Genomic DNA, 18,937 nt, shown 5'->3' with positions numbered 1-18,937 from the left:
TACTTTCCAACTAAACTGTACACCGATGCTTTGTTATCTTAGGAAGCAATTTCAGGACCTGAAAACACTAGGTGCAATATTAAAGACAAATCTACATCTCTCCATATAAGGAGAACTACCACCTTAACATTATAAATGCTTCTGAGAAGAATCCTTCCTCCAACCTGCTTCACACTGTTTTGGAAGTTCTTTTATGGCTGCCTTTAGAAGATCCCAAAGGAGTATCAAACTGAATCCAATTCAGAATATACATAAATGCACTCTCTGCAATATAGCATAAAGGCACAAAACACATTAAAAATGTTGTAATGTTGATCCATCAAGCCAGGCTCAAAACAGTTCCTGGAACTCCTTTTCATCATTACACAGCATCTACAATACACCAGTGGATAGGCAAAAGGAAAAAAGAAGGGGGGGGTGGGGGGGAGGAAAGGCAGCTCCAAAGATTCTGTTAAGCATAGTTCCTATTTCCTCTATACATCTGCTAAATGTACGAGCAATTATTTTGAGGTCAAGAGAAGCAAATTCTTAGTTTTGCATCAGAACAGCGAGTTCTACAGCTTAGACAAGCATCATAGTGTCAAAAAGTGGGTCTTCTTTGTCTTGGGGCTATTAAAAACAGTTTTCCATTTTTCAAGACAGTTATTCAGGGGGAAAAAAAGAAAATCATTAAACTAGTTATATGTAAACTCACACTGCATTTTTATCTTTATATGGTCTGACTACTTTGCTAATTTATTCTCCGGGGTATTGACTGCACCAGAGTTTTACTTTTTCACTGACAGCTGTGCTGGTGATAGCTGAGATTAGTTACAGTGGAGGCTACTCCACTTTGGAACAAGGATGGCTTTTGTCATCAATCCAAACGGCCCCTGTGTCTCAGTGAAATAAGGGACTTCATCAGTGCACTAACACAAGACAGAGGGCTGGCAACAGCTGTAATTAAGGCAAATCCATAGTAACTTAATTTCAGCTGGAAGAGCTAGGAAACAATCCTAAGTTTCTCTCATTTCCCACAAGAAAAATTTTACATCTTTAATGATATATCATCACCCAGTTTTTTAAAACCATCTCCAGATAATTTTACTTTAAAAGTTGCCTAAGCTGAATGTAATAGGCACATGAGATCATCTCTCTCGGTACAAACTTTTTGTACTCATACACTTCCCTTTATAGAGCCCCTTTTTTCTCTCATCAGCTCAGTTTTGACCAGGAATTTCAATCAAGCCCTCCACTACCCCATTCAAGGTTTACTTTGATGCACTACAAAAAAAATCAACAACACAGATGCCAGGAGGATATATTGTAAAAATCTATTTTTCATCACAGCAGCAGTGCAATGATGAATTGCTGAAAGGACTGCATAGGAAAATTCAGACCAAGGTCATCAAAATAACTGCTCATTCTCACAAAAGACTGTATTCCATTTTTGAAGTAGAGGAGGAAATATTATGCGCATGACTAGAATTAAAACCAAAGGAAAACAGATTTCCAAGCACCTACTTCAGGGCAGTAGTAAGAATGCTTAGGTAAAATGTTCTCTTCTACCCAAATATTCATGCTTTAGGAGAAAAAAAAATATCATTATATCCTTAATAAATGTAACAGCAATTTGTCTCCTAACCAGTACCTAGCAAGCTTAGGAAGTCTGAATTGAGTACAGCCCAGTTCAGCCATGCACTCAAACACAAGGCAAAAGAAACCTTTGAGAGAAGGTATATCAAATGGTAATTTCAAATAAATCTCCTTCAGCGTTTATCCAATGCTGTCAATTTTTTGTGTTTAACAAATGTGAGAATTTTCCCAGCAGCCAAAAAAACCTTACATTAAAAACAAAAGGATTTTGGCATGTCAGAGCCACAGAAAGCAGTGGCAGTGCCACCAAAGAACAAGCCATATATCTGAATACAGTTTCAGGTAACACACAAGTCAAGTTACAAGCATTAGAAGTTTAAAGGTGAGTGTCCAAACTCACAGTAACACAATTCCATTAAATATATGTATTTTCTTAGGCTCTAACCTTTAGAAAAGGTTCCCCTTAAGAACAGGTTACAGGACCCTTTCCCATTTATATACTTCTTCAGTACTACATATGCTGCCAGAACAGCATAAAGGTTGAAATCCTTTACAGTTCTTGCCCAGCCTCTGTTCTTACTGCTTTTTCTAACCTCTTCCCTAATTACCTGCTAACAGGTAAACTCTCTATCAGTCTGGAAATTGTATGTTCCTTCTCATGCAACAATTCTCCTTCACAGACAATTGAAGAAACAATAATGTTAAAAACGGGGTTGTTAGCTAAATAAAAGCTCTTGATTTCCGAAGTCCATGCAACAGCTTTCTTGATCAAATCTCTATACTTCTCTTCTTCCCACGCCTCCCCCAAATTTGGAAGACTCTCTGATTGCTTACATTTCCTTCGTTTTATTTGAATCTCATTTGATCCGCAGCTTGAGAAGAAAGAAGAATAGGCTTTCTCAATGCTCTGATAGGGTTCTCTTTACTCCTGCCAATAAAGGGAGCTTTGCTACAGTCTGCCTGGTTTCTTTCTTTGCCCTGAAGAAAGAAAGAGTTTGAGTTACATTACCTTCATTCAAAAACACTCTAACAGGCTTCTCAGAATCTATCAAGTTACTTCTTTAGTTTCATTAGACCATCAAACTAATTCTTAATGATGACCTTTAAAAATAACCTAAACATAAGATAAATAACAAAGAACACTACACAAAACATACCAATATGATTTTTAAACTATTGTTTTCTTCTCCTCCACTATTGCTCACAAATGACTCAACAAAATAGCATTAAAGGAGGACATGCACAGTTAAAATCACAGCTATAATTTCTTGCTTTTACGCACACACAAAAACTTCTCCACCCGGATACACTACAGGTCACAACAGACTGTAGAAAATCTTCAAAGCAGTGCCATTTTCTTGGAAAGTCTGATAAATTCTATTTGAAAACACCAGCTCAATTCTGGGAAAGTAATTAGGCGTTCTGCAGAGCAGAACAGCCCACAACAATATCCCAAGAGGTCATTAGAAGTAAGCAACTTAGTTTGGGGAAGTTTGCTTGATCCTGGAATTTTTGCAAGCACAGAGAAAAAGAAGAAAATGGTCCAAAAGCATAATTAATACAAATCTTCATCAATATCTATGTGCATTCTTAAACGTGACAGTAAAGTTCAACAGCTGCTACCACAATTCCCAGGTCACCACCACACGAAGCCTGACATCCCCACGGCCTCTCTCACCCTCACACACCAAGGCCGAATTTTTGTGAGGGCACAGCAGCAACCTCACCCGGCCAGGTACGACACAGAGCCAAAGCACATTTCACAGGGATTTCAGCTGCTCAGCTCTCGTCAGTGAACTTTGCACCCACCTAGCCCAGAGTCCCGGAGTGCACGGTGGCCAAGCCGGGCGGCTACTCCGCGGTGCCAGGGCAGCGACGTTCCCGGAAGGCCCCGGGCAGGCCGGCAGCGAGGGCCCGGCCGGGCAGCGCGCTCCCCGCTGGCATCCTGCACACAACACTGGGGACAGGACGGGCCTCAGCAGTCACACAGATTGGCCTCAGCAGTCACACAGCTGGCTACGGAAGGTCACAGCGTCACAGAAATGCTTACCTGACCCTACGCGCGCCGGGCTCTCGCTCCCCTGCCGCAGCTGGAGCGCAGGACTTTGTAACGCAAGACCAAGATAGTGCCTAGCCACAAAGGAGGAATGCCACAAACTTCCACAGCTATAAAACAGGGGGTTTTGTGGCTGATTTTTTTTTTATCTTAGTCACGTGCTACAAGTCACCTTTGGTCCTCAGGAAGTGGAAAGGAAAGGCTACTGCTGCTAACAAAGTAGCAGCAATGCTACTTTGGACCATAATCATGGTAAGTAACGTGCTAATGAGTGGTTACAGATTCTGCCAAAACACACACGGGCCAATGAAAGCTCAATCTGGCTCATTCTAGAAACACAGTACCTGGAAAAACAGCCCAGCACTGAGATTTACAGAAAACTCCAAGAATAAATGCTTACTCAAACAAAAAGGAGATCTGCAACCGTACGCTTTCCCCACCAAAACAGTATATAAATTACAAGTCAGCCCATTATACCCACAGGTGTCATGAAAGTAGTACAAATTTCTGTACTAAACACTTACATATTAACTCAGCAAAAACTGAAGTTCTTAAACTCTTAGCTCTGATATTGACTTCAGACACCAATCACAGCAATGACCCTGGGCCACTGCTCCTTTGCATTCTTAGGTATAAATCCAAATTTAGTGCAGGGAGTTTTGCACTTTCAGCCTCTCCTTTCCCTCCCAAGACACCAACCAAACCCTTCCAAACCACAGAGAATTAAGGTGCTTCCGAAGTTTCATTCTTACTAAAAAAGCGCACTCCACAGCTGAACAGCAGCATTATGACAGTGCTACGCCCTTAAAAATCTGGCATGAAAAAAAAAAATCCAAAGATATTGGTAAGACATAGAAAGGATTGGGGATTTAGCTCCTAAGATTAACATAAAAAAGGAACATTCTCAGAACAATTGAAAATAATTGATCTTGAAAATAATTCCATATTATATTGGAAAACCAAAGTGAAAACTGAGTAAAAAAGAATCTTTTAATACTAATGAAGTACACGTAACTGTTTCTCAACTTGAATACACTAGATAATTCAGGGAAGTTATTACAAAGAATTTCAATGAATTACAAGCAATAAAAAAGGCAATCAAAACTTTTACTTTCCAACAAGCACTTATTGTTGCATGCTACGACACAGAGAAATTACTTCCATTATCCTTTATATGTTAGCCAACAAAAAGTACCTTACCTTATTCTCCACTGTCTGAGCACAAAGGATTAAAAACAAAGTATTAGGCAGAAACTGCAGGTGTTTTGAATCAAGAAGAAAACCCAAACCACTGCACCAATAAGCTAAGTGGCTGTCCAGCATGCCATGCACACTCTAGGGATATTTAATGGAGACTTATCCACATCCTTTTTTTTTTGCAAGCTTCCAGAGTTCTGAATTGGAAACCCAAAGCAGCTGTTTATTACCTCCTCCAAAACGCAGATCTCAGCAACACCACGCTGCAAGAGGAGCCACCACAGCTTGATTTTCCCTCCTGGTAATTCCCTTGCCAACTACTGCACTGCAGTCTTTCTGAGGGCTGTGCAAAATGCAATCAGGGGAGGGCTGAAAGAGCCCAGCAAAGAACCACGGCTACAGGAAAGTTCTTTCAAATCATCTCATGACTTCCTAGTCGTGGGCTGGAAGGCACAAACTGCAGAGTTTGGTGGGATCACTTAGTATTTTCTCTGCTGTTCCTCCTCATGTTCCTGCCTACTTTTTATTTCATTTTTCACAGGATAATTTGAAGATAGTACTTTGTGGCAAAACTAGAGGGAATGAGGGGAAAATAATAAACAATTTTATTATAATAAAGCTACCTTTAAGTCTCATAACCGCAATATTTTAAGGGATTAAAACCAAAATGTCTTGTAAGGTTTAGGATGTTTTAGTGTTTTCTCAGCTCAGGGAAGGGGGAGATACTGGTGGATTTTTTTTGCTTTCGTTGTTAAATTGGGGAGTTTAGTCAATTAACTACTTAGCACTTGGATGCTTTCCCTATTCAATTAAAACCGCCGTGATTACACAACACTAGTATTTGTGAGACAAGTGCCCAGCAGGGGCATTTGTAATTATTCCCCAAGTGTTCCACAACAGCAGCAAAAGAATGCATCCAAATATTGAAGAAGCTTTCACAGAAGCAGTGGGGTTGGAAGGGACATCTGGAGACCATCCAGGCCAGCCCACTCTGCCCAGGCAGGGTCCGGCAGAGCTGCCCACCACAGCCACCCACTGGGTTTTGAGGATTTGCAGAGAGTGACTCTACCACCACACTGGGCAGCCTGTTGCAGTATTTGAGCACACCCCCGGCCAAAAGCTTTTCTTGTATTCAGATAGAATTTAATCCTTTTTTATTCTTAATTTATGCCCACTGCCTCTCTGGACACTGGAAGTCTAATCTCTCACTTCACCTCCATCCCCCTCCACTCTCCACAGCTGTGTTTAAGAGCAAAGGGAGCAACAAAGAGCCCTCGGTGTCACTCAGCCAGTTGTTGGCTCATTAGAAACAATAAGCTCATCACTGCTTTCCACCCCTCCTTCCTTCTGCATCCTGCAGAGCCAGGCTCCAGGCCAGATCTTTTAGCTCATCGCAGCTGCCTACCATCAGCAACCTATTATTCCTGGAGATCCAGGTCCTCCTTGGGGGAGCATCCTGCCCAGTCTCCTGTGGTTCAGCCTCACTGGAACATTAGGCAGGGCTGAGCACCTGCTGGCAATGACATGGAAAGCTCAGAAACCTCCTCAGCCCTCCGGCACCTCCCCACCTCCTGCGCAGCCCCCAGCAGAGGGGCAGTGGCCAGCAATCAGAGCGTGTATGGGCATGAGCAGAAAGCAAATGGGAGAGTTTGGAGGGAGATGCATCCTTTGGGGAGTTTAGCTCAAAGCAGTGCTAAGGCTGGCTGGTTTTAGGGGCATGTTTGAAGGTTTTCCTTTCCCTTAAAAGGCCAAAAAAATGGGCAATATAGGTATAGACTCAGATGCAATAAAAACAACTGCTACCCACTCCCCCACCAACAGATGGGAGATTAATTTCTCAAAGCTGTGCACAAGTCCTTTGCTCACTCTTTGCAGGGGCTCCTGAGTTCCATGCACTGAAACAGTGATTTTACAGTTTTTCTTCTAACATGGCTTAGTTAACATTGGCATTCCTGTAGTGTATAATATATACCCAGTTTAAGCTCCCAAACAAAGTTTTAGTTGGTCTTATTTTAAATTTTTATCTATTGAAAATAATTTACCACTAAAGGTCATCTTCAGCTTCAAATCCCTTCCTTGGTTTGCAGACCATATTACATACAACATTTTAAAAACATGATCACAAATTTGAAAAGGGGAAAGAGAGGCCTGTTGGCTTTGAAACAGAAGAACAAAATCAGAAAAGTTAGAGACTTGCTGTGTGACTTCATGCACTTCTGCATATTTCTATTCTCCTTAGTTGAGGAACAGATCCCCTTTCTCTGATCTTACCTGGGCACCTACCAAGTTCCCATCTCTTCTTATGTATTACCTTGTATAATAGGACTCCAGTCTTAAGCTGGGAACTGTCAAAAGTGAAAAAATAACTAGAAATAAGGAACAAAAAAAAACATTTATATCTTGATAAAGTTGGGAAGAAGGACTAAAAATATCCCTTTCCCCTAAAAACGAAACATAAATAGGAAAATAAGATCTTTAATTATTTTTTTCTTGCTTCTGCAGTTAGTCTAAGACTAGCACCTTAACACTTCTTAACCTATTTTGCTTCAGGACAGTGATAATTACTTCAAGACAGCCATGTGTAGCCTAGTTGCTTTCTGGCAGGCATTCACATACCAGCACAGAGGCATACAAGATTTCTTAGGAAAACACCACCAAACACCTAGCACCAATTTAGAAGACGTGGCCAAGAGAAAAAAAATCTTACAGAAAGATAGCAAATCTGCTTCATAAGTTGTTCATGGTCCCGTGTGGGAGAGTTAAAAGAGAACAAGAAAAGGCCAAAAGAGTGTTCAACTATTCCAGCAGACTACTTCCTTTTCCTGCATCCTTCAGATGCTATTACTAGATCACAACCTAAAAAGGACTTGCTATACTATTATGTGAACCTACAAAAAAAACTTATTGTGACAAGAGCATGAACTTCTATATATAAACACCATCATTAACTCACATAATTTATTATCAACAAGAAGTTCTTAGTCACAGTGCTTAACATACTAGTGTAGCAAAAAGCTTAATTTTTATCCCTTTCCACAGAGAATTTTGAAAGAGCCTCCCTACCTTCCAGCTTTATAAAGCTGTACCTGTTCCAAGGAAAAAAAGCCACAGAGTAGTCTCAGAGCATCACCTGCTGCTCCTCTGCAAAGACACAACCCCCAGCACTCACCTGAAGGACTGATGAATTTCCAATGTTCATGTCAAGAGGCTGAAAGGAGCACGTTTCACTTCTTTTATCCATTCCTAATTTAAAGCTTAAACTGAAGGCAAACAGGACTAACTTTTTTTTTTAGAAGCATAATTTCTTTTTAACCTCCAGAAAAAGTAGAGCGGAACAAGGAAGGAAAGCACAACCCCAATAAGGTACTGTTCTAAAGGATTCAGGACATTTTCTCCTCTTGCAAGTAAGGTTAAATGCAGTTTTCCAAATTAGGCTGTGGCTGACTGAGGAAGCTAGTTACCACCTATGAGTTCTGATCATATTTTTAATCTATTTGAAATCCAACCTCTGAGGGGAAGATTTTTTTTGCGAAATAGAGATAATAATTTGCTTACCTTCCTTGCAAGTACAACTGATGAAACAAAAAAAACCCAGCCTCCATATACTATCATGCAACTTCCATCAGGCAGAATGAAGAACTTGCCAAATAGTCCATTCTAATTGTGTGCAAGGCACACAACGAGACAGAACAATGCTACAAGAGGGTTTATTTATAGAAATGAGAATGAAACTTGTTCTGACTTTTGAGGTATCCCCGTCATTCATAACTAAACCAAACCCAGGCACTGAAGATGATTTGTTAAATTCATGTCATCAACTTAAAGATGTGAAAACGCAAAGGAGAATGAGGTACTTTACGGTGTCATGCAGTGATACTAATACTAAAAAAAAAAACCAAAAAACAACCAAAAATCCCACCAAAAAAACCCCCAACTCACACAACTGTCATGAGGTTTCTCAACATACATAATGAAAACATACACAGCAGAAGAATCATTCCTACCTACCTGTTTACATGAAAAAAATTCACAACACAAACCCCAGTGTCACACAAGCCTGCAGTCTGTGCTTCCGATAGATTAATCTATTGTTTCCCACTGCTGAGAGCTGGTCTTGATTCAGTTAAAGCCTAAGTACTTAGGCTTTCCTGCTGGGAAACAAACAAGTCAAGTCGGTTTCAAGCATCTCCTGTTAATACACAGAAACAATTCTCACAAGCCTGAAGGCAAAAAAAGAAAAATAGCAGGTAAAGGCTGCACTAAACCATAACAAACTACAGCAAATCAAAAAGCTGCGCTGAAATTTACTAGTTCACTAGAAAATTCATTGCAAAAGTCTGTTTACTTCATGGAGGAAGCCATCAGTGAGTCAATACCTACAAGAACGTTTTACATAATGGGAAAATTTTTATTGGCCAGAGGTTCACAGTGTTCTTAAATTTCCAGAAACTGCAGATGTAAAGATACTTCTGTTAACCTAAACCAAAACCAAGAAAAGAAACTATCTGAGATGACACTCCATTTCACAACACAGCTCTACTGCTCTTCAACCTTCTCAGCACAGGAAAGACACTCTGATATTAAAGGATGGAAATGTGAACACTGGAAACAGAAGTAGCTTTTAGACTACCACCAAATGGTATTAGAACTCATTAGCCAGCATAAAATCTTGGTTAGCACATTGCTGCCATTTCTGAGCTGTGACACTAAGAACTGAAGTAGTTTAAGGAACCAGTTTTACTCTTGTAGAAAATTCGTGAGCCAGTCAGAAGGTATTTACAAGAAAGCATGATACCATCTTAGCTCTTCCATTTTCACTTTACTTGTAAAAGCTAATAAGAGAGCCAAGAATCATTAGTCAATAATGAACTGAAAGGAGTTCCTTCCTTCTTTTAACAAGGAAAACATGCTGCAACGCCACTACAGTATAAAATCCACTTTACTCAAACTAAAGTAGCTTGAATGAAGGAATCCTTCCTTAATCTTCAGAGGGCTGATAACAGTTTAGGGTTTATAATTAAAAACCAAAGAGTAAATTCAAAACATTGCACAGGTTACATTATTCCTCTTAATCTGCTAAAAATTACCAATTTAAAAATGCAAATTATATTTTAATTGCTGCTTTTAAAATATTTTGAATTATACTTAATGGTAAGCATTTTCATCACACAACTTTTTGGAAGTTGGAAATTGAATAAATATTTTTTAATTAATGTCATGGATTGTACATGCACAAGTATGAGTGTGAGTATGTTTAGAGTTCTAAAAGAGAGTTCTAAATTATGAAGCTGTTCATAAACTAAAGCTTATGTGTTAAATTTCAAAAGCACAGAGATCACATTTGTTTTAGTACTGAAGTAGTATAATTATATTACCATGAGAGTGCAGAACAACTTTCCTAGCAGGCCACAAAGCATTCAGGGGAACACATGACCAGAAGCTCATATTCAGAAAATCAAGTTCATATTCAGCCAACCCTTAGAGCTGGCACTCCATAATGCAACATATGAACAACTGTTTCCATAGTTCTTATTTTTCTATCTGCTTTTGGTGATACGAATCCTTTCTAAAGTATTCTGTTCTACTGAAACATTCTCATCCCCCACAGTACACCAAGACACACCCTCTCACTTTTCTTCTCATAGACAATTTACCTATGTATTTGCCAGCAAAAGCCACGTTGATGGTAACAGAAGAATGAATGAGAAAGGTCTTCTGACTCAAGTAACTACACGCTTCTTTTTAAAGTGAAACCCAGTGATGGGAGCTGCCTCCACTGCCCAAGAGAACCAACTTGTAATTATGGAGAAAGACAAAAAAAGCACATGCAGAACAGAAAACAGAAAGCATGCTCCTTTCTGTTATCTGCTGATGCACTCATTCATCTGAAGGCCTAAATTCTATGCTTGCAACATACAGACCAAGACCAGCAGTGCTGCTGCACTGCTCAAGTAAAAAGCAACATCTCCATGTAGTAAGTACCAGAGGATTCTCTTGGGTCCTCAGCACAGCTCCCCATGTGCCCATCAGTTCACACAGACAGCAAACAGCAGCACAGCTCTGTTTCCTGGGATAGTGAACACTGCTCCTCACCTGCAACCAGACTCTTCTGGCCAGTCTCAACAGTGCTGTGCTTACATGGACTTCCCCATCTTTATCCACACACAGATGTAAGCCCTCACCCTCCATGGACTGGCAGGCTGCACTCCTGACTGGCCTTACCAAAAAACTACAGCCAGAAAAAATATTGGCTTTGTGGGTCTGCCTCAGGTCTTCCACTCAAATCTCAAGAGCAAGCACAGCTCCTCCTACAATGTTAAACATCTGGAAATCATGCTGGAGCGAGCTTAATCTGCTGCTTTGCAAGATGGCCCTACAGAGCTCAGAACCCTTGGAGCTACTCTTACAAGCTAAGGTAACATTCTAAAACCCATTGCCTCGATTCAGATAGGAACATAATGGCAGAGAAGCTTCAGTAATTCTTTTCTAATGCTGTATCTCCACATGGTACAGGGGAGCAGCTCAGAACAGTAATCGGAAACAAAAAACTCACAGTGCAAATTAGTAAAAAAACTCCAAAAAAACCCCAAAATAATCACACAAGAAACAAAATACTAATAAAAAACCTAGAGCAGAGATAAAGGATGAATTAGAAAAACAAATCCTTGCAGCAGCAACAAACAGCTGTGTTCCAGCCTATAGAACAGCCCCTGATCTAGGCCTCTGGTGAATGAGAAAAAGGAGAGGATGAAAGCAGGCAGAACAGCACTCCACACCTGAAAGACTCCTAATTCTGTAATGGAGACTTGTGTCTTTCTACAGTGCTCTGCCCAAAGACAAAGTGCCCTGTATGGCACATTGGCTCCCCAGACTTTACACCTCCAGTCCAACTACCCCCAAGTCTGAGTACACACTGGAGACAACCCTGAAGCCTTCTGTGGTTAGATAGCCCCCAGAAACAATTACATCTGGGCAGACTAACATGTGGAACACTCCAACATCCATACCCCCATGCATTTCTCTCTCATTCGGTATCAGCAGTAGATCAGTTCTATCAGTTAACATAATGCTGAAAATTCATCAGCCTCATTTCAATTCCCACACTGCCTGCTTTTCAAAGTTAGTTTGGATTGTCTAACTAGCTCTGCCACAATCACAGCAAAGCTGTGATACTGTCAAAGAGGACTGATTGACCACAGCGGGTATCTGCAGGAAGAATGACCCCAAGTCACTACTTATCCTCGTTAGTGAAAGCAGATTAATAGCCTACATCATCTTAGAACAATGGAAGCTGAACTCTTCTGTATTAATTTACAGCCATTGTACACTAGCCTGTTTACTCTTGCAGTAAACATCTGGATAAGTAGGGTAGCTGTAGGGAAACAAGACCTCAAAAGTCACTTGTATCCAAACATGAAAGCTTTCCTAAAAACATTTGTATTTACAGGAAAATGAGTAAAGACCAGAAGAACAGAGAGACATCAGTTTAAGGAATGCATCATAGGGGCTCAGGGAGCTCTAACAGGGAATAAGGCCATACAGAAGCATTATTAAAACACTCACTAAATGCTCTTGTTTCCATCTTATTTAATGTATGCAATACTTGGCAATAGGCTCTGATGCTTGAGCTCTGGTAACTGACTACAACATTAAGATATTGGTACATCTTTATTTGGCCTTCCCACCTCTTCCTTGAAATTTACTGTGCTTGCAGTAGTGAAAAAAAAAAAAAAACAAAACAAGAAAAGACAAAACCAAACCCAAACCTAAAATCATGACAAAATCGTGGTTTTTACAGTTCACTTCACAACATCATATAACAAAGAACTCATGTTCAGCAGTGATTTAAACACAAGGTTTTTGAAGGTAGAAAGTGAGTTCCAGTACTCTGCAGCTCTGGGCCTCCTCTGAGTGATGAAGATACACAGTTTCATTTTGGTGTCAAAATGTAACAGCATTAAGCCTGACACATTGCATCTAGTCTAAACATCAGGCTCTAGCATTTCATTTAATAACTCAGGACAGCTATCCATATTTATTATCAAGAGCTTTCCTGTACATCAATAAATCCTTGCCGAAGCACATGGGACATGAACTCATTTCTCAAAAGATACCTGTGCAAATAACATCCTTCATTTATGCAAAATCTTGTGTTTGATCATTTGATTACTACTTTTTTTGGGTTTTTTTTTTTTTGAAGCAGAAATATACTGTCCCACTCATTTTTGGTGGGTGTATCACAACCCTGCTCTTATCACTCCCTAGTGAGGTAGTGAGGCCTCCCCTCACTACCTTCTTCACCTAAAATAAACAAGACACAACCTCAATACACTACAATATGTTGTCACTTCTTCCCTGCTCTGACTACATCCTCTCTGATCAATATGACAGTGGGATATGCCAGTTTGGCTGTAGGAGCAACAGCTATTCCTCAATCTGGAGTCTAAGCACAGCAAAACACAGTGACAAATCCTGTTAATTGCCAAATCTTAGCCTGTAAACGGAGTCAGTCTCCTAACCACTTGAAAGTCAAGGCAGGAGGGAGGAATCAAGGCTGGGTTTTGTTAATTTTTATGTATCTTATGTACTAAGACAGTGCAGAATACTATCAGCCTTCTCTCCATACACTAGCCTGGACAATGGCAGAATCAAGGCTTTCTATTCAACGTGACAATTTTCTTCCTTCCTGATTGGTTTCCACCTTCAGCTTTGGCCTCACTCACCAAGCCAATCACGTAACCAAGGAATGACAAGTTCACATTTGATACGATGTCGTATGGCTGGGCATCACAGCTGCTATCCTTTAACTGCCCCTTTAAGGGTTATTATTAGCCAGCTCTAAGTTATTATAAGCAAACTGATAAAACACTAATGGCCAAGTTCTCTCACACAACAATTTGTCCATTTTTCCACTTATCACACCGAGTTATTCCAAAATAAATTATTAAGATCAAGAAGAATCATCCCCCTACCTATTACTTGAACCTGTTATATTACTTACTATTATATTTTGAGGAACTAACAGCATCTGACAATCACACATTTTGAACCTGGCCAAGGTTAGAAAGCCAACAAAGATTTTTGCAAACTTCTCTATTTCTCTTTGAAAACAGAAAATTGCATGTGACACCCACTGGCTCTCTCACACCACTTCAACAGCTGTTAAACTCAGGTCAAGACTGTTAAGCTAGGCTTCCAGCTGTTAGATCTGAAATTATTTAAACTTTCTAACTCTAAGAAGCGGATTTTTGCTATGCTATGTGTTCTTCAAAAGAAAGAAAAAAGGATTAGTCTCAGTTTCTTATGAAAAAACACATCTCTTGCATTTCTTGCTCAGTGCTTTTTAAGGCTACTAAACTTTTTTTGCTAGCTGGTTATAGGTACCTTGATTCTGTAAATCACACTAAAAATACTTCTACCTGTAATGAAAAGAGAACCCAATGTGACTAACTTGATTGCTCTTGGCCAACACCATTTCAAAAAATCAAGTTTGGGGTTTTTTTCTACTTACAGCCCTGTGGTGTGGGAGAATTCAGAGACCTCAGCAACCTCATTCTGCTATCTTTGAAGCAATCCTACCAGCAAGGAGTACTTAAATTCACTTTTAATTTAGTTCGTATCTCAGCTCTTACTACAGAGAGAGTCAAGGCTCTAATCACAGGTGCTTCGTACAATTCCAGATGCCAAGTCCTGTGTAGAACTGGCAGGTAAATAGTTTAGCCATATCTCATACTTTTTGAGCATCAACTTCACATCCCAGGGGACAACCTACAGCATTTAAGATGGTACTCAGTGCCTCTGTGTGCAGGCACCATCTTTGTTCCCTTATGTTTCTCTAAAGTCAGTCGTCAGTCAGGGCTTAAGCAAAGAAATACCATCACGATGTGTTTAAGATACAGTACAGCTCTTTAAAATGAAAGCGAGTAGACAGGGTAAAAGAGATCGTAGGAACTCCAAAGATTCACAAGAGCGTTTTTGCTGTAATAGTCTAATTAATTTCGGGAATTTAAAATCAAATATTTCTTGAGACTGCAGTTCTTTAATGCTACAGTACCCCCATCTACACGGCAGCAGGGAATGAACATAATGGAGTCAACACTTGCACAGATGAGAGCTACAACAGAGGCAGCTGCTAAAACCTAAATCACCCACACAAAAAGCATATGATTGATTCCTTCCATACCTCCTTCCCATGATGACAGCCTGTCTTTTTATCTAATATCTAGTATTTTATCTAATCACTTCAAAATGAAAAGAACCCCATACCTTAGCAAGTATTCCAGCCTTTGAAAAGCTTATTTTAATAAAGAGAAGACCTTAAAAAGAAAAATAGAGACATGGAAATAGTTCTAGGCAGAAGCCTGCTTCTGTTGGGTATATAAATATTTCAATCCCAGCAGCACCACCTAATGGAGAGCTCACCAATTTTCCCTTCTTTAACATGACAAATATTTGAGTTTGGAGGTGTTAACAACTGGTACTTTAGCACATGGCCTAATTATTACCCTATAAAATCTGATTAGCTACAAGAGAAGCCAAACCATTTCTCCATAGACAATCACATTACATTCATACAGAAATTTCTTAAGTACACAAGACATTTGTTTAACCAGATTTTAGGAAGATTTTAGTTAGAAATTTCCAAAAAACTCCAAACAATAATAACTCTGCAGCAGTTCCAGCTACCTTAGGCATGTTTCAACTTGCCCTCAGAAAGGAAAACAGAGATGTCACTACCTCTGAGTGTACAGAACACTGACAAACCCCAACCTAAGATCAAGTTATGCATTCCCAGACATCTTCAAGCTGCAATCCTGTTACAAAACACCCTATGGGAGATGTGCAGTAATTTATTGTAAGCATCAATAAAGTGTGCAGCATGATGCCTGCTGTAAACATCCATCATTTATCTCTTGCCAACAGACAAGACAGAACCTATGTATAATTGGACACATAAGAAGTTGGTTTTTCTTCACTGCCTTTTGTCCTCCATGTTCATTATATAAATCACAACACTGTAAGTAAGGGTTCAACTACATTGAACTCTTCCAATTAACTCAGCACATGGACACTTGTTCTAGAATAACTGCCTTTTTATGTATGGCTCAGAGGACTTTCAAAGTCTGTCTGCCTGAGCTCATCTCAAAACAGTCAACTAATATACTGAGAGTTCATATTTAAAAAAAAAACCCAAACAAAAACACCACCAAAATCTTAGTCATTAATTCTGCAAAATTATAGCACCATACTTTGGCTATATGTACTAAAAGCTTTATTTACACTAACAGGATAATTCCAAGCTTCTTCCTCATTTATTTTGAGAGTCTCCCCTGCAAAAATACACAGAATGCAGTGGGTAGATATTTATTTGCTTGTCCTAAATCTGTCTTTAAAAAGCAAACAAAAGTACACACAAAACCAACCAACCAAACAAAAACCCAACACAACAACAACAACAACAACAAAAAAATCCCAAACATCAACCAAACCACAAAAACTACCAAAAGAGTAAATTCCCCAAAACTCCCTCATGACCTTACTGGCTAAAATACTGAAAGCTGCATGTCTAAATAATCTTTTTCAAAATGAAAGTGCAGTTCTCAGGAATTTGCAAGAAGGAAAGAGGAATAGGGGAAGTTTATGGTGCCAACTAGTGAAAAATATCTGATGAAATTCAATACTCAAATAATAATAAACTTGTTTTGTCTTCCTAGAGATTGCAAGTCCATGCTCAAAACCACACTGCTACAAAAACCACCTGCCAAACAGTATGAGCACCACAACAGCAATATCTACTAGCTGAACTACAGCAGAGGATTCATTGGCATTTCCATCACATATTGACACCATGGGTGAGTAGTGAGATGTATTTGCTAATCTGAACTATAGCATGCTCAGGTTCTGTAGATAGAAACATGATTCAGCTCCTGACAGAGAACAGGATACTACTGACTTCAAGGGACACTGCATGCCATTAATTTCAAATGAAGTTAGCACAAATCCTTTATTCCCCTCTCCCCACCAAAATACTAAATTGGAGAATGCAATGAAAATACTATTGCATCAAAGGCTTCCAAAACTGCTTGAGAGGCACACATGCAACTCAGCAGTCTCCATTTGTTTAGGTATCCAACCTCCCCCGACTCAATCTGCCAAACGGTAACATTTTAAAAACGTGGCATTTTACAACCACAAGGACTTTTACCCTCATCTACTGAGTGCAGAACTGGTATCCTAACCAAGTTCAACCTCAACAGCTGTAATGATAAAAACATTCCCAAGCATAACATCCTTGAGATGAACAGAAAAGAGGACAGTGCAAAGGATGGAATAAGCGCAAGTGTAGAATCACAGACCTATGTCTTTCAGACAACAGTAGGGTACAACAGTAGGAGGTGGGGCAGAGAGGGAATCACAGAAGCAGGTAGCTACAAAGAGGTCAAAGAAAAGTGGATTTTGCAGATAGAAATTACTTGCCAGAGTGTGAAAATAGGTACAATCCCGGAAACAGGTATTTCAAGAAAAAAAAAAAAAGAATTACGTAAATGGAAGTAAAGGGGAGAAGGCAGTTACTCTGCTCAAGTGCAAGGACGAAACCACCTTGGAATAAAAGTCATCCGCTAGCAACTCTAAAATTGCGAGAAATCTGATTGAAAGCAGGTCAAAATAAGTCACTTCTAAGAATCAGAAGGACCAGATGGAGAAATTAAGAGCATTTATACTGTTTGGACAAACATGAGGGAAGAGAAGCACAAGCACAGCACGGACAAGAGCAATCCATTGGTAACTGAAGAGCTTAAATGCAGGAAGAGGAGTCACTTGGGATGGCTTAAAGGAGATTAAAACAAGAACAAGTTAAATGAAAATTATGAAGTTGTACTTCCTGTGCAAAAATCAAGATTTACATCTGCGAGTCATTAATTGACAAGCCTCAACACACAAAGCAACCCACTCTCACAAAGTTCCTCTCTGTGTAAAGACACAGAGTGGGCACAGTCAATCTGGTGCAGCACACAAGATCTTCATTATAAAAACCTCTATTAATTGCTCTAATTATCTCTCTCATGCATGTACAGAGATGAGGTTACAAAACAAAATCCATTCACATTGCTAAAATTTGGTTTATGAGCTGAGCTTTGCTGCTACAAAGTGGCACAAATACCATGCAGGTTGGCTCCATAAAACAAGTAAAAAATGTCACTTTTCTAGAACATTCAAAGGAGAAAGCCAGAAACAAGTACAGGCATGGGAACAACTACCACTGAAAAAATTCTGTCCTGTACACTCAGCTTCATAGAGCACGGCATGTTTGCTGTGGGCATCAATGGAAGAGCAAAGCAAGTGCTGTGCTGTTTCCTGTCCCACGATGCTGACGGTGCAGGATGGCACAGCTCTGCAGAGAGGCAGGACTGGATGCCTCCACACAGCACTTGTAATTCACTCACTTTATCAACAGATGACGCTTGCACTGCCCTGCTGGGTCTCAGCACCTCATCATTTTTATGTCCTCAGATCATAGGAAAGTACCGCTATTCCCATGTTATTACAGACTGGGAAAATGGTCTGTATATGGAGCAGGAAGCTGAACACAAAATAAGCCACTAGCTGCATCAAAGTTATTTTCAGAACCAGTCAGCTACCAACTAAACCTGCACAACACCCCAGTTTCTCTTTTCTTTCCCAGCACATATTCCACACTTGGGAAAACATCCTGACAAGGTTGATAACCTCAGGAAGAACATCAAGTTCAAATGCATGAGAAAATAATAAACAAAACAACAGTGGATGAAGCATCAGCAGACTCTAAGTCTTTACTCATCCTGCTAATCCTAACAAAAGTCCTAACCACTTGACTGAGACATCATGTTTCCTCTCACTCTGTTTCTTAGGCACACTGAGTTTTGACTTTTCCTGGCATGGCAAAAAGTTTCAAGAGAAGGAAGTGACACTGCTCTCAACTGGCCTGTGGTTTGATGATGAGAATACTCCCCAGGGAAGTAGGAAACTTGGACTGGAATCCCCCTTCTGCCCCTGGGACTCGGACATGATGTCACATCACTCAGCACTGCAACATCAAAGCCCCTTGCTGGTTTGGCCCTAACTGAAAGG

The 18,937-nt window shown here is 40.0% G+C and overlaps 1 protein-coding gene across 11 annotated transcripts in view; it reads right to left on the bottom strand.

Annotated features, from left to right (window-relative positions):
- The window catches only part of TRAF3 (TNF receptor associated factor 3), a 70,143-nt gene that overhangs the window by 46,267 nt on the left and 4,939 nt on the right, over positions 1–18,937 (bottom strand). For 4 of the 11 annotated variants that reach the window (XM_038137294.1, XM_038137296.1, XM_038137295.1 and 1 more), the window contains 2 exons: positions 3,385–8,979; positions 2,410–2,553 (listed from right to left, as the gene is read on the bottom strand). The exons of 2 other annotated variants lie outside the window; for them this stretch is intronic. The gene's annotated coding sequence lies outside the window, so the exon portion shown is untranslated. The remainder of the gene's footprint in view (positions 1–2,409; positions 2,554–3,384; positions 8,980–18,937) is intronic. 5 more of the 11 variants (XM_038137288.1, XM_038137287.1, XM_038137289.1 and 2 more) reach the window with 5 other exon arrangements.

Source organism: Motacilla alba, chromosome 5 (assembly GCF_015832195.1).
Source record: "Motacilla alba alba isolate MOTALB_02 chromosome 5, Motacilla_alba_V1.0_pri, whole genome shotgun sequence".
NCBI classification, from domain to species: Eukaryota; Metazoa; Chordata; class Aves; order Passeriformes; family Motacillidae; genus Motacilla; species Motacilla alba.
Note: the sequence above shows the minus strand (reverse complement) of the source record. Positions and strands in the feature narration are given on the sequence as shown.